Source organism: Meleagris gallopavo, chromosome 4 (genome assembly GCF_905368555.1).
Source record: "Meleagris gallopavo chromosome 4, MGAL_WU_HG_1.1, whole genome shotgun sequence".
Lineage (NCBI taxonomy): Eukaryota > Metazoa > Chordata > Aves > Galliformes > Phasianidae > Meleagris > Meleagris gallopavo.
The window spans coordinates 48,193,767-48,208,518 of NC_139407.1; the positions used below are offsets into that span (position 1 = coordinate 48,193,767).

At 54.1% G+C, this 14,752-nt stretch overlaps 1 long non-coding RNA gene across 1 annotated transcript; it reads right to left on the minus strand.

Annotated features, from left to right (window-relative positions):
• Positions 1 to 4,422: 4,422 nt before the first annotated feature.
• LOC146544497 (uncharacterized) lies at positions 4,423 to 5,135 on the minus strand. Its single transcript, XR_014883163.1, has 2 exons — positions 4,930 to 5,135; positions 4,423 to 4,640 (listed from the first exon to the last, which is right to left on the minus strand). It is a non-coding gene; the product is annotated as an uncharacterized LOC146544497 (long non-coding RNA).
• Positions 5,136 to 14,752: the final 9,617 nt, after the last annotated feature.

Here is a 14,752-nt window from a genome sequence, read left to right on the forward strand (position 1 = left end):
ATGATATGATGCTCTGAGTGTTGTGTGTTAAACGTTACATCAAACAATGCTTTTCTGTCTAAATATTATACCTTCACACAGTAGGGGCTAAAAGGATGAGAGAGGGGAGAAAGAGAAAGGAAAGAAGAGAAAGGAAAGGAGAAAAGAAGAAAGGAAGAAAGGAGGGAAGAGAAAATCTCTTTGTTAAGAATACATCCCTTTCTGATCTCTTTGTGTAGAATTTATAGACTTCACAACAAATCTCCGTCATATGCCGCATATTTGCATGGAAAGCATCCCAGCTCAGGTACCCGGCACCCCCACATTTGTACCACAAGCACTGCCCGCTTAACGGGACACCGTCCCAAGAACGAACCGCGCCGACCGGGCGAAGGGAGCGCGGCGCTGCGGCGGAGCGGCTCTGCGGCTGCACTGCGGGATGCGGCCGCCAGAGGGCGCGGTGCGCCGCGCTCCGCAGTAATTGATGGAGGCAGCAGCGGGAGATAATTAGTTTTATGTATATAATATTTGATCATGAAAATATTCTTTGCCTTATCCTAGTGTAGGAGACCTATAATATATGTTAAAATAGTTAATTTTTTATTATGGCTTCGAATTGTTTTACCCGTCCTACCCCCAAATTATTGTAGCATCAACTGAAAATGTAGGCAATGTAAGCAACGTTAAATCTAATTTTTCTGTGCAAAACCTAATTAGCCATTTTAAAAAAGGTTAACGCCAGCGCCTCAGACGGTTTTTGTTTAATAATCCTATTACTGATGGCTCATCATGTATAAAATGGTGCGGGTGGGTTGCAAAATTTCCAGTTCTTTATAAGTGTATCGGGGAGAAATGTATAAAATCCCGCACGGCGGCGGCGGGGCGGTGCGGCGCGGCGGGGAAGCACTCGCCCGGACCGTAGGTAAGGACCGTCCGCTCCGCTCCTCGCGCCCTTCGCCCTGCGGGACCGAAATGCTTTCTCCTGCTGCGGGTTTCCTTCCAAATACGCGCAAACTTTTCTCACGCATTTGTATTCTGGAGAAAACCCTGCCGGATTTCCCCCCCCACCCCACCTCAGTGCGAGCTTTTTGCCCCTTGGAGAATAGAGAAGGTGGGGAGCGGGGTTCGCCGCTGCTGCCGGGGGGCAGAAGGCGCTGCGGGGCGCTCCTCGAGGGAGAACGGTGCTTTCGAGTCGGCCAACAGAAAGCAGCGTGAGGCCCCGTGCTGCGCTGTGCCGCGCACCTGCGGGTCTACCCCGGTAGCGGCCCTCAGCTCCGTGCTCCGCCGGGTGGGAGTGGGAGCTCCAACCTGCGTCCGACCCGCTGATGCTTCTGTTGGCACCGCGTTACCGTCAGCGAGCCGATATGTGCCGGTGACAGGAGAGGGGTTGCGGGGGAAAAAAAAAAAGGGGGGAGGAGAACACAAAATGAAAAGAGTTGGGAAATGGTTTTGCAGCGCTGTAGCCCCGGCGGGTGCCGACGGGAACGCCGTGCTCGGAGGGCAGCGCTTCGTTCGCACCACGGGGTCGCGGTGTGAGCGGCCCCGCACGCTGCCGAACGCCTTTTGCAGGGGTATTTAGTGCACGGGAAGACGTTCTGCGGTTAAGGCTGAAAAATCGGACTATGAGCAATAAGCCGTGAGTTCAGCTCCCGGTCCGCGCCCGCATCTTGGGCGGGTTGCGGTGCTGCGGGAGGGCCGAGCCTCGACAGCGCTCCCGGAGCAGAATTTCCTTCACGGCCGTTTCTGCGCTGCCGTTTGGGCTGCACGAGCCCCGCTCAGCGCCGGCACTATCTCAGCCTTCGGACGACAGCCATCAGCCCGACCTTCCCCGTGTGCACCGATACTCGCGCACACGCGGAGGTGCGCTATGCGGGAGCTCCGTTCTCGGCCCCGCGGCCGCCGATCTTTGTGTGAAACCCCCGCTGGCGCTTCTGCCCGCGGTGCTCCCACATCAGACAAAACTTCCCCGCATTTTCACCCAAACGCCGGCAATTACTAAGGAAACGGGCCTCTCGCTCCGCGCATTTTCCTTCTGGTCCATTTGAAAACGGATCCATCAGCGGGTACCGGGCGTTGGGAGGGAATCCTAAAGGGCGTGCGGGGCGGCAACAAAGGGCCGCCATTCACCGCGGGAGTCAAAGGAGCTAAATGGGACATCAAAAGGAATTCGGATCCAATCGAAAAATAAAAGAATCTGATTTCTTTTCTTATCCGAAACACGCGGATGAAAAGCCCCTAAAGCAAACAGCCGAAGAAAGCGATGTTTTTAAAACGGCGAGAAAGGGGGAGAAAGGAAACAAAAAATAAAGAAACGATCTCATGAATGCGCTTCTTCGGACTTTAAATGAGATGAATGACAACATAATATCAACTGCTTCTGCGCGACAAACCCATCAGGCCGATGCTTTTCACTGCACCGGCTTTACGCCTCGCACCGCTCCCGGGCGCAGAGCGGCCTCGCAGAAGCGGACGGAGCGGGGCGAGCCCCGATGGGGAGGAGGGCAGCGGGCGGGGGCTGCGGGCACGCACTGTGCCGGTGCTCCGTCGGATCGGATCGGGGTTTGTTTTTAGAGGCGTGAAGGAGGGAACCCCATTGCTGAAAGAGGCAAAGAAGTAAATACCTAGGGGGAAAAAAAGAAAAAAAAAAAAAAGAAGAAGAAAAAAAGAAAAAAAAAGAAGAAAAAAGGGAAAAAGATAAAAATTAAAAAGAGAGAAAAATAAAAGAAAAAAAAAAGGAGATACATTTATGTGCTACATTACACCCGTGGAAAGAGATATATTTGCTGTTGGAGGAGCACTCTGGGTCCTGGCTTAGGTCTCCCCACGACTGCTCACACCGTGCCCGGGGAGCCGGGAACTTCTGCGCTGGTTTGGCCCCGGCAGCGGGCAGGGAGCAGAGCTGGGCTCTGCCGCAGGACCCCCCCGCTGCCCCCAGAAAGCCCTCCTGACCGGGGAGGGACGGGGCAGGCTGCGGGGCAGGGGCTGCCTTTGGTCTCGGTGTGTGTTCTGTAAAGCTGTGACAGACTATTAGCACAGGGAGGGCTTTCACAGTTTGATGAAGATATAACACACTGCGCTGCCCATCCTCCGGGCTCCGCTCCTCTCCCCCGGAGCAACCCCGGCCCGGGGCACACGGAGGGCTGCGGAGGGACAGAGGGACGCGGCCGGGCCGAGGGTGCCCCGGCGCAGCCTTTTGTTGGGAGCGGCGATGCGCATTGTTTGTCAGCGCGGGGAAGAGGGGAAATTAATTGCAAGCAATTAATAATTAATCCCGTTTAAACAGCTTTATTATCACCCCCGAACGAGAGGGAATTGGGCTGATAACCCCCCGAAGACCGAATGTCAAGTTTAACCAAATCGTTATTGCTTTATCAAGCAGAGTCTGCAAATAAATTAATCAAAAGCAAATATGTTCTTTGTGCGGCTCGTTTGCCGGTAATGGATGGATATGAAGATTTGCCGATATTATTGTCTGTCATTCAATCTAACAAAGTGAACATTTATTGCATATATATTAAAAATTATCCCTTAATCGAGCGGGGCCGGGGCCGCGGTTATTGGAGTCCTCCCAGAGGTGAGGGCCCCTCGGATAGGAGCGGGGAGGGCCGCCCGCAGCCCCCCGTGCCATTCCCTTCGGAGCGGGGTTCAGCACTGCCTTCACCCCGCGCCCCACCGAGCTGTGCGCTGCGCGCGGTCCGAAAATCGGGGGTGCGCGGTGCGGTTGGGGCGATCGCTTCGGCGGGGACCCGGCGCTTGGCACAAACCCCTTTTGTCCCCTCCGTGCTTACATCATTCTCAAATTAGGCATAAAATTGCCTTCATACACTGGTATCGCTGGCTTCATAAACATAACCATTATGGCTCATAAGGACCCCATTGTGGGGAGCGCTTCCCAAAATAGAAAAGGATCTGGAGAGACCCAGGGCAAAACCATCCCCTTTGTTTTCTCTTTTGAGAAGACGGATGGGCACTGTCACGCAGATGATTACTTTGGACTATTAAATTGTCAGAAAGGAAGAATTTCCCTATTAATAAAGGGATTATGGGGTAGCGATAGAGCCGGAGCCGGAGCCGGCTGCGGGGAAGGCATGGGCTGCGCGCGGCGGCTCGGCTCGGCTCGGCTCGGCTTCGCCCGGCTCGGCTCGGCACAACCTGGCACGGCATAACCCAACCAGGCCCGTCCCGTGCCGGCCGGTGGGAGCCGTGGGGTTCGCGGGCGCGCCCCGTCCCGGCGCCGGACTAACTGGATGGAGATGGATGGAGCCGCCTATGGCCCCCGACGCGGTGTCAGCCCCCGGACAATGACTGTCTCCGGAGGGACGGACGGACTGACTGACACTGACCTCTGCCCACGAGCCCACTGGCGGCCCCGAGGAGCTTATGTGCAATTTGCTGGATTTCGTTTACAATAACCCGACTTGACATAAATAACTCTCCATGCTGTGCCTACACCCGCGTGACCTCCTGAACCAGCGCGGAAACACTGCCGTATTGATCAGGGCGCGGGGTTCTTCCTTTCCCCTTTATTTTTTAATTGTCGCCTCCCCCCGGTCCTTGAGCTCCCCGAACTGGCCCGGCCAGGTTCCTCGATCCCCGTGATCCGGCAGCGGAGCCCGCTCCTTCGGACCCTTGTTTCCGCCCACTCACGGCCCGGCGCTTCCCTGCGGTAGAAAGTGGAAAGAATTCATTTTCATGTCGCGATAGCCCGCAGAGAGTCGCGATAGCGGCCCGTGGACGCGCGCGTCACAGCGACCCGGTGCCCAGGGACCGTCACCGTCCCCATCCCCGTGATTTTGGGGTTGCGTATGGGGACGTGAGCGCACGGAAGCAATTCTGGGCCCTCGGGGAGCTCTGCGGGGCAGGGAAGCAGAACGGTGCGGGCTGCAGGCATCGGGGTCGGGAGGACAGGAGCTGCCCATCGGGGCCGGCGTAACCCCAGAGCCGCGTTACCCATTTCTCGCGGCGGACGGAGATCCCCCGGCGGAGCCGCACGGAGGCTCCCGCCCGCTGCTCCCCACCAACTTTCGCGCTGGATGTCAGCAGCCCGGCGCTACCCGTCCCGCAGCTACCACCGAGAGAATGCCGCCCCAGGCACCGCCTCCCTTTCTCTATTCTGCGGCTGCCTTCCGCGCAGATTTATCTGTATTTGATATTAAATTCCCTCTGTCATTAAGCCTGCTCTCTTGTTGACTTTCATTGACCCCCGCCCCCGTCCCCATACTTTTCCATATTTAATACCGGAACGTTTTTCTGCCCCTTTTGTTCCCCCCCGGCTGACTGCCGTCCCCACGGCATGCGCTGTTTGCTCTGCTGTTGAACTTGGAGGGGTCACATAGCCCCGCGCTGCGATATGCCCGCGGCCCGGCCCCGCGCCGCCTCTCGCCTAGCTACGGCCGCTAATGACTTGGCCAAACACCGCCGCTCCCGCGCCCCGGCTCCGCGCTCCCCGCGGGTTTTGTTCCGCGGAGCCCCGGGGCTGCGCCCGGCCCTGACCCGCGCGGATCGGGGCCGCCCCGTCCCCTCCCGGGCCAAAGGGCAGCGGCGCGGAGCGCTGCGCCCTTGCAGCTGCGGGAGGGACGGCGCCGCACAAAGGGGCAGCGCCGAGGGGAAGCCGCGCTCGCGCGGAGAAATGAATGCGGCCCTTTATCCGCCGCGCTCCGCGCAGGGCTTGGCCGGGGAGATGCGCTCCGAGGAGAGGAGCGCGGGCCGGCCGCTCGCGGCCTGCTCAGTGTCACGACGCTTCCAGACCCGGCGTGCCTGTCCTCCCCTGCCTGCGCATTGTGCCCCGGAGGTCCATTGGAAATGGATGCTAATTGCCGGGGCCGCGCTGCCGCAATGCCCCAGAGCCGCCGGCCCCGCTCCTCAGCGCCTTAATTGACAGCGACGGGGCCGTCGTTAGGAGCAGCTGGTGCGGGGCGCTGGCACATCGGCGCAATCTGAGAGCAGCAGTCCTAGCCCGGAGGAGGGTGAGGGTAAACGTGGTTAAAATGAAGGAAGATTTATGGTCGGCCCCCTCGGGTAATGCGACAGAAGACAGCCACCAAGATTTTCCCTGGTAGGGGTTTCATTCATCAGCTCCCCGGCCTTGGTAACGTGGCTGGGAGCCACGTTCCAGCTATTATTAATAATAGGAGGTGGCCATTTAGAACAATTAGGCAGGTGACAGTGTTCCGCAATAATGCGCGGCCCCGGCAGAGCTCACGCAGCCGGATCAGAGCGAGCAGCGGCCGGACTCGACCGGGCACCGCGCTCAGCATCCGCGCAGGGGATGCGAGAGGGCCGGAAAAACCGAACCCTTCCGACAGCGGGGTTTGGTCCCCGGAAAAATTAAATACCAACGACCTCCATTGCAGCTCCGAGTTCTAAATTAAGGCTGACTTGTTTCCGGACGCACAGAACAGATATCTATGTATACATACATACATACGCACACATGCACATATGTACGCTTACGTTCTCCATCTCTCCACGCATTCTGTCCGTGCGCTCCCCGTCCCCCCGCTCCGCACTCCGCGCATCTCCGAGGGCAGCGCCCGGGTTTGTTTCCGCAGAGGGTTATTCAGCGTCGTACAAAGAAGGTTTATTGCACGGCTTAAAGCGGAGGGGGTTTTGTTGTTGTTGTTTTGCAGCGTGTGGGAAATACTTTTATGGTCACACAGTTCGCCCCATGAATAGGGATAATGGGCTGGGGATGCTCATTGAAATTTGAAGTTTTTTAACAGGAATTCCCTAACTTTTGCTCGTTTTCTCGACTTTTTTCGTAGGAACAATGCCAACATTGAAGCCCTCGGTTGGAGTCTGCACAGTTGGAGATCTTTGGTGCCATTTTAGGCATCTTTGGATTTCATCAATCAAACTGACTGCAATTTTCCATAAAAACCCTGAATTTGGGTCAGAAAGTGGGCAAAGCAGATAAAGATCGCTCGAGCTGTCTTATAAGATGATAAATAGATATCCTTTCAGTCCAACAATGCGAGAAGTGCAGTTTTGTAATTCACTTCCATTGGTTTTGAATGCAGTGAGTCGAAACAATTTATACATGTTTTCCCATGGTTGGAAGATGTCTTTACATACTTGTCAATGGCAACGTGACCTTTTTCCCCACCGAGCTACGAAGACGTGCTTTTTTTTTTTTTTTTTCTTTCTCTCCTTCCAGAGTACAGAAAAGGCGCTGTTTTGTTTTAGTTTTGTTTCTTTCTTTATTTTTTTTCTCCCTCCTTTCTGTCTTTCAGAGCCCAAAGCTTTGGGTTATTTCTGCTGTCCCAAGGTTCAGCAGTCAGTAGGAGCTCACCGAGCTCCCCGCTCTGCCGATGGAATCCTCCTGGTGAGAGGGAGCTCTGCTGGGTGTGCTCGATGTGGGCTTGGGCTCCGAGACTTGGCCTTAAACCTAAGTGGGGAGACGGCCTAAAACTCTCGGGGAGGCCTTGGTGGCTGCTGCCCACCTGGCACAGAGGCAACACGAAAACACCCTCAGCATCATGTGCAGATACAGATAGGACAAGGGGAAATGGCTTTAAAGTAGAAGAGAGAGATTTGGGTTGGATGTTAAGAGGGATTTTTTTCCTCAAAAGGCAGCGAGGCTCTGACACAGAGAAGCTGTGGATGTCCCATCCCTGGAGACGTTCAAGGCCAGGTTGGATGGAACCCTGGGCAGCCTGACCTGGCAGGTGGCAGCCCTGTCTGCAGCAGGGAATTGGAACGTTAAGATCTCTTCCAAACCAGGCCATTCTCTGACTCTGATCACCAACCCTAAGGCATCAGCTGTTCCGGGAGGAGATCCTCCCGGCGTTGCTCTGGGCGCTCAGGTTGGGGAAACTGAGGCACGGAGCCGCTTCCCATGGCTGCTGCACATCGCCTGTTGCGAGGCGGCCAGGTCCCTGTCCCCGGAGCGAGGAGGAGGGAGGTGAGGACTAGCTTTGCTCCCCTCCCACCTTGAAAGCCGCAGTCCGCTGAGAGTTGAGCTAATGGATCACGGCCCGCGTGGCGCAAGTGCTTCCCGTCGTAGGATAAAGGCCGCTGCTGTAAGCAAACGCGTTTGTAACGTGAACTTACTCGGCTTACATCAAACCAACCCGCGTCCCAGCGCCGGGCACTGCAGCGCCAGGTCCCGTGCGGGCAGCTGCGGCTCTGCGGGCAACGGGACTGGAGCGGCCCCCAAGCACCCATCGGGCATCAGAGCATGCGAGCAGGGAGAGCGTTGCTTCTGTGCCTCCTCGCCCGTGGCCTGAAGCGAAACCCTACCCCAGCCTTCACATCCGTGGTTTCTTTCCCCCACCCCCTTTTTTTTTTTTTTTTTCCCTAATTTTTTCTTATCTTTCCATCTTCTACTTTTTTTTTTTTCCCCTTTTCCCTTTTTCCCCTTTTTCGTTTTCATTTCTCCCCCTTTTTATTATTACTATTATCATTTTCTCCCTTCTTTCGATCTCTCAGGCAAACGCTTAAGGGCCCGTTCCCAGGCTCCAGCGCTCTGCAGACGCACCCGTCCCTTTCCCGTGCCAGCGGCTCACCCATCACAGCCACTCACGAGCGGTTCCCCCGGCAGCTCAGGTTCCCTCGAGGGCCGCTCGGGTGGTCACATAGCCGCCCACAGGTGGGACCTTTTCCCCGGGGGAGCTCCGTGACCTCTGAATGCCGCCCCCGGCCGCAGCCGCTGACCACTCACCGGCACCCCCCACTAAAAAAAGGGGCCGCTCCCTCTCCCCCGGCACGGCAAAATACACACATAGTTTTTCCCAACCGATGGGAGCGCACCGCTGAGCTCTCCCCGGGGCTCTGCCCCAGGCGGGCGGTGCCCGGGCGGGGCCGTGCTTGGGGGCCGGGGACCGGGGCCGGGGGGACGGCGCGGGGCGGGCGGTGCCACCGGGGCCGGCGGGGGGCTCGCAGCGCTCCCCGGGCTCTCAAAGCCTCTTTCAGGCGCTCTGCGGGCCGCTCACCGGAGGGGGCGGCAGCGACATAAAAGCGCATTATGAAAATTATAATCTCGGGCGCGGAGCATGTCCACGACGGCAGCTCGGCAGCTTTCAGGCATTGAGCGCCCGTTCAGCTGGGTCGAGCTGGAAAATATCCATTTGAATTCGGTGCCTGAATGAAACAGAGGCGAGGGCAACAGAGCTCCCTTTATCCCGCCGTCACTTCCCTCGGTCATTCCTTCCCTGGTGCACCTTTCTCGCTGATGGGCAGTTTCGAGGGTTTTTCTTCTCCTCCCTTCTTCGCTCCGAGCGGGAGAGGGGGAGTGAATTGCACCGGGAGTCGGGCGGGGGAAAGGAGCAGCCCCGAGCTCAGCTCCTAACGGGGAACCGTCGGAGCTCCGCCGAAGAGTTTTGGTCCCCCAGCCCCAAGGAGCGGCGGGGAGGGCTTTGGCAGTTATGATCTATGACGGCAGATGAGCCGCCCCGCTATTCAAAATATTGCCCATTGTGTTGGTAATTGCCCGCTTATGACTGCCATCGCCCTTTTCATATTCATGCAACCTCCCTCCGCGGGCGGCGTTTCCTGGGCGCTGCGCAGGTGCGGGCACCCTGCGCGGGCGCGGGGCAGCAGGTGCTCGGGGCGCGCACCTCCGCCCGCAATAAAGGCCCCGCGGCAGCGTGAGGGATGGCTGCGGCCCGGGAGCGAGAGCTGCTGCTGCCGGGACGTGACATTTCCTGTGGTGAAGCCTGCATTGGCTGCTAATAGAGATCTAATTGATGGGTGAAGTCCCATTTCCGCGCTTTCTCCTTTATTGCTCCATCCAGTCTGTTGCAAAATATAACCTTAATCTGATTTAGCAATTCCTCCAGGATTCGGTGCAAGCTTACAGCACAGGAAAAATCATTATTAAAAAAGTTAAAATACAGACTTGGGTTCGGTGCGTTGCCTTTTTTCTCTTTCTTTCCTTCTTTTTTTTTTTTTTTTTTTTTTTTTTTCTTGTCCTTTCTGTCTTTTTATTTTAATCCCAGCCCTACCCGGGATCCTGACCCCTTAGCACGTTCCTCTCGGTTCTTTCCGCGGCTCTACACGAAAAGGGTCCGGCAGTGGTGCTGCCGCTTTGCTCCGTGCCCGCTGCAGCCCGGCACCACCGCTGGGAGCGGAGCCCCGACGGGGCGGCCGCAGCCTAGAGTGGGGGAACAGACAGGGCCTGGGCAGTGATTGGCTCCTGTAGAACGAAACTAACGCTGGGAATATAATTCGCCACTTTAACGGACTGATAGCTCTCTCTTTCCCAGGGCACGCAGTAAAAGGCTCACTTCCAGAGGCAGGCTCGGGACCCAGCGGGAGCATGCTGATGCGCGGGGCTGTCCCGCTGTCCTCCGGGCTGAGGAGTGCTTCACAGTTCGGGTCGTTCCATCCGACCGCAGGGACCGCGGGTGCCTCCCGCTCCCGCAGCCTCCCTGGGCCCCCATTCCCGCCCCGTTTCTGATCTCCCTTTGCAACGTGGCCCCGATTTCATGTCCCGGAGACTCCACTCCGCAGCGGGGGCTGAAGCCCGGGACCGGGACGCAGGGGAAAGCCGTGGCAGCGAAATTCCTCTTAATTGATTCCCTGCCTTTTTCTCTCCTTTATTCCATCCGCGCTCTCCGAGCTAGCGAGGAGGAGTGTACAGGCATTCTGGACCTATACAAACTCTCTTCAGTCCCCCTTGATAGGTTTAATGAGGCGGAACGCGATGAAGGGGATTTGAACCGGTCTAAATGATTGATGAAGCCTGGGGCAAGGCTGAGCTTTTTCCGGATAAAGCCCCATACATCCCCTCATAATGGCCGGATAGTGGCGGGGCTGGGCTCCTTCAAAAGCCGTGGCCCGAGCGCATTGAGGGAGGGCAGGCGGGGAAGGTGCTCTGTTGTTACCTAATCAGCGCCAGCACTGAGCCACCAGCCGCCGGGCCGGGGAGCGCTCGGAGGAAGCGGGGCGGGTGACGGGGGCACCGCTGCCACCCCCCGCCCGCCCCCCCGAGCGCCGGCACTGCGCTGTGCAGCTGCCGTCGGTGCGGCTCCGGCTGCGGTGCTCTGCCACGGCTCGGCCCGGTCCGGCCCGGCTCTGGTAGGCATTCACTGCTGGGGGGGGCCTCGACGCTGGAGCAAAGCTTCTGGGCATCTCTCTGGTGTGGGGCAGCAGGACTGTAACACCTGGGGCACTCACGTGGCAGGAAAAACGCGAGTAAAAGTAATACAACAGTCTACAAGTAAGCAGAGAAACAAGCAAATACTAACGCAGCAATAAAACAAACAGATTTGAGTAATGGTCTGTAGTTGTCCACGTTCCAATAGTGAAACACGGCCTGTAAATTTGCTGTCATACTCCCTGGTGGTGTGAGCTCCTCCAGGCTCCTCAGCTGAGCCAGCCACACTACTTTTGGCTGGAAGAGATATAAGTCAAAGCCAGGTGCTTGGGAGAGGGCAGCTGTAGCAGGCTTCTCTGGTAGTCCCAGTGGAATGGACAATGTTGGTGGAAAGGGTGTGAAACTGAGTCCTGTCTTCTCTCTTGCAAGGAGTGAGAAGTGGCTCCCTTCCCCTTCCCTTTCCCTTTCCCCTTCCCTTTCCTTTTCCTTTCCAGGCCACATAACAACTGAATGGAAAAGCCCATGTTCATAAAACTCAATGTACCTGTTGGTCCCACTGAGCTTGATACTCTACAGTGTCTCACAGAAGTAAGTCAAACATCGGCTAAGTGGGCATGCTGGTGCCTCAGATATTTGGGATTAGACCTTCTATGTGCCTGACTATTGTGTAAAATTAGTGGCGAGGAGAAAAGTCATATGTACAAATGTGTGCTCATAAGCTATGATCCTCTAAACCTTGTCTATATCTTAATAATAGCACACAGTTGGAATCAAGGACAATAATGCTGTGTGCCCCTGCTGTTAGGGCTCCTGGGATAAATTAGAAGTTCTCTGCATTTGCATTTGTCATCATAGCAAAGCACCAGCAACAACCTTTCTCCCCTTTATACTACTTGGAAGTGCATTATGAAAAGAGGCTGTTCAAATTATTTGTATAGAGACAGAATTTAATAAAGCAATGAGAACAGGTTGGAGGGGAAGAAGGATAGCTATTCATGTTTTCACTTCATCTCTATCACTTTGATCGTTCACCTCTGGGACCAATACCTCAACCCTGAATCAGATGAAGTTCTCACTGTAGTCAGCAAGGTGAAAATCTCGAAAATCTCATTCACCTTCCTTATGCAATTCCATGGTATTCCAGGGAATCCCGTGGGGTTCCAGGTATTCCATCATCAGAGTGAGGAGATCTTAGGGAGACCAAAGATACGACCCTCGTGGACATGGAGGGCCTCCTCCTCCTCACCAGCTGCCCGGTGTGAGAGCTTCTGCACTGGCATAGGGAAAACATGTCTTGAGTGGAATAATTCCACTGATTTACCCCACACAAAAATTCCTGTGTTCAAAGAAATTGGGAAAGAACACCAGAACAACTTTGTTAATAAATGAGGATGAAGGGTGAGTCATGATTGTTGTCTTGAAAAAGCAACAGAAAAATGCTTTAAAAAAAAAAGGGGAGGGGGGGATGAAGGAAATAATGAGTTAAATGAAATTATTAGTACATTGTGATTTGTCTCTGAAAAGAAAACAGAGACATTTGGGACAATGGAAAGAGAAACTGATGGTTGTCTCCTCCAAGACAAGAACTCTATTACATCTATCAATCTCCTTTTATCTCTAATTTATCTTTATTTTATTATTAACAGTAACGTTACAGCATAGTTTATCTTACACTACATCCAAAGATCTCATGGCATTTTACCATTATTAATGAATGAGTGGGGCATAAACCAAACCCAGCGTTTCATGTTAGGTGCCAGCTTCTTCCCAGAGGTAGCACAGCACACAAAGTTTCATGGTTTGACAACAGCCTCAGGGCAAACACAATTCACCCACATCTTATATGGAAAAAAAAAAAAAAAAAAGTACTGTGAGAAAGTACTTTGACTTGGAGAGTAGAGCTCTCTTGTATTAAACCAAGATGAGAATCCTGCTGATTTCTGGTCTCATTTCTTAGCAGTAAAACTCCCTCTCTCCTTTACCACTGCTGATGCTGAGTGTTCTGCTGGTGGGGAAGGCCACAGTTGGGTAGACTCATTTGGTCCTTTAATTAAGATGTTTTCTCTGTCATCAGCAATAAAAGAACTCCACACCAATATCAGGATTTTTTCAGCCTATGTCAACACAGACTGCCACATACCTCCAGTATGTGTGGACGTAGCTGGGATATTCCTCTGATGAAGCATGGGACCAAGTGACAATCTGCACTGAGCACACAGCCGCCTGTTTAACCAGTAGCTCTCATCTGTAAGCAACTGTTAGCTTAGAAAAGTCCACTCAAAATATCTAATTCCCTTGAAATGTAGAATTTCCTCCATCAAAACACAGCAGATCCTATGCTGGCATAAGTATGTCCCATGAGGAATATGCTTATAACCAGCATGGTATGATCCTAGGCAGAAGTGGTTTCCCCTGAGGAAGTCAGCCATGTGTCTAGCTTTAGTCAAATAGACAATTCTCTCTAACTTATTTATTTATTTATTGATCTATTTTAAGCAGAGGCTTATGACTGCAGACTTTCCAGACTCTTTTTCTGACTAATATCACAGAATCATAGAAGGACTATCTAGTTCAACTCCCCTGCAAGGAACAGGGACACCTACAGCTCTATCCAGTTGCTCAGTGCCCTGTCCTGCCTGACCTTGAATGTCTCCAGGAATGGGGCATCCACAGCCTCTCTGGGCAGGGTCTGTGAAAGATCTTTCTTGCAAGGATTCTCCATTTCGCATGGGTTAAACTCAAACTCTTATTAATTTATAAGGAAAAATCCAGCTCTAGGCCATTTCACGGGATTGCGAGGAACTGATCACCCCCTGCTTCAGTATCCTTTTGTTTCATGCCAAAAACTGGGCGGAAATGCCCAAGCATGTGTGCACGCGAACATACGCTCAGACAGTGGGGCTGCATACACCCAGGCAGTCAGACAGAACTCTCTGAAAGGTTTCCTAAATTTTTGATGATAAATATATGGAACATCTAATTAAGTGCCAGGTATCTCTTCATGGCCTTATTCTCGAGTTTCCTCCCTAGCATCTCTCCCTATGGAGCAAACACTGAAGCACTGTTTAGAATTCACGCTTATATTTCAAATATTTCCTTTGTGCCCAGATACTCCTCTCCCCACCAGCACTCCAAGCGCAGCATTTGTAAGCTCCCCAGCCCTCTGACCACTCCAACAACAGGGGCAGGGCAGGGAAGGGAGCAACAAAGCTCAGAGCTGTGCATCCTGCCGACCTCGCAGAGCTCTGTTGCTGTGGGGAGAACAAAGTGCCGAGGCCCCTGCCGCTCCATTCAGCCGCGGTTGCCCAGGCAGGCAGGCCAGCAGCCAGCAGCCGGCAGGCAAAATCTAACAGCCACGCTTCAAGTGCTGCTAACAGCCATCAATGGATCCATAACTCCAGCTCTGCAGATATGGGGTCATCTTTCAATACTACCCCACTGTCATATACAACATTTGTCTTGTCCCGCTTTCAACTACTGGTGTCAATCTGTGGGGTGACTCTATAATACACATATACAATAGCACAATGAAAGCAATAATCTCCTACCCAGTTTCTTTATTTATTTAAGTGCTATTACAAAGTTTCCTGCAGCAAAGAGAAGCTGGGAGGCTACAGCTCACTCCAGCCATGCTACAGCTATCCAGATGAAAGGAAGAGTGCGGTGACTGAAACAAATTATGTGTTTCTGTGACTTCTTTTTTCATCCTGAAACTACTACCGAGTGGCCTGGAGC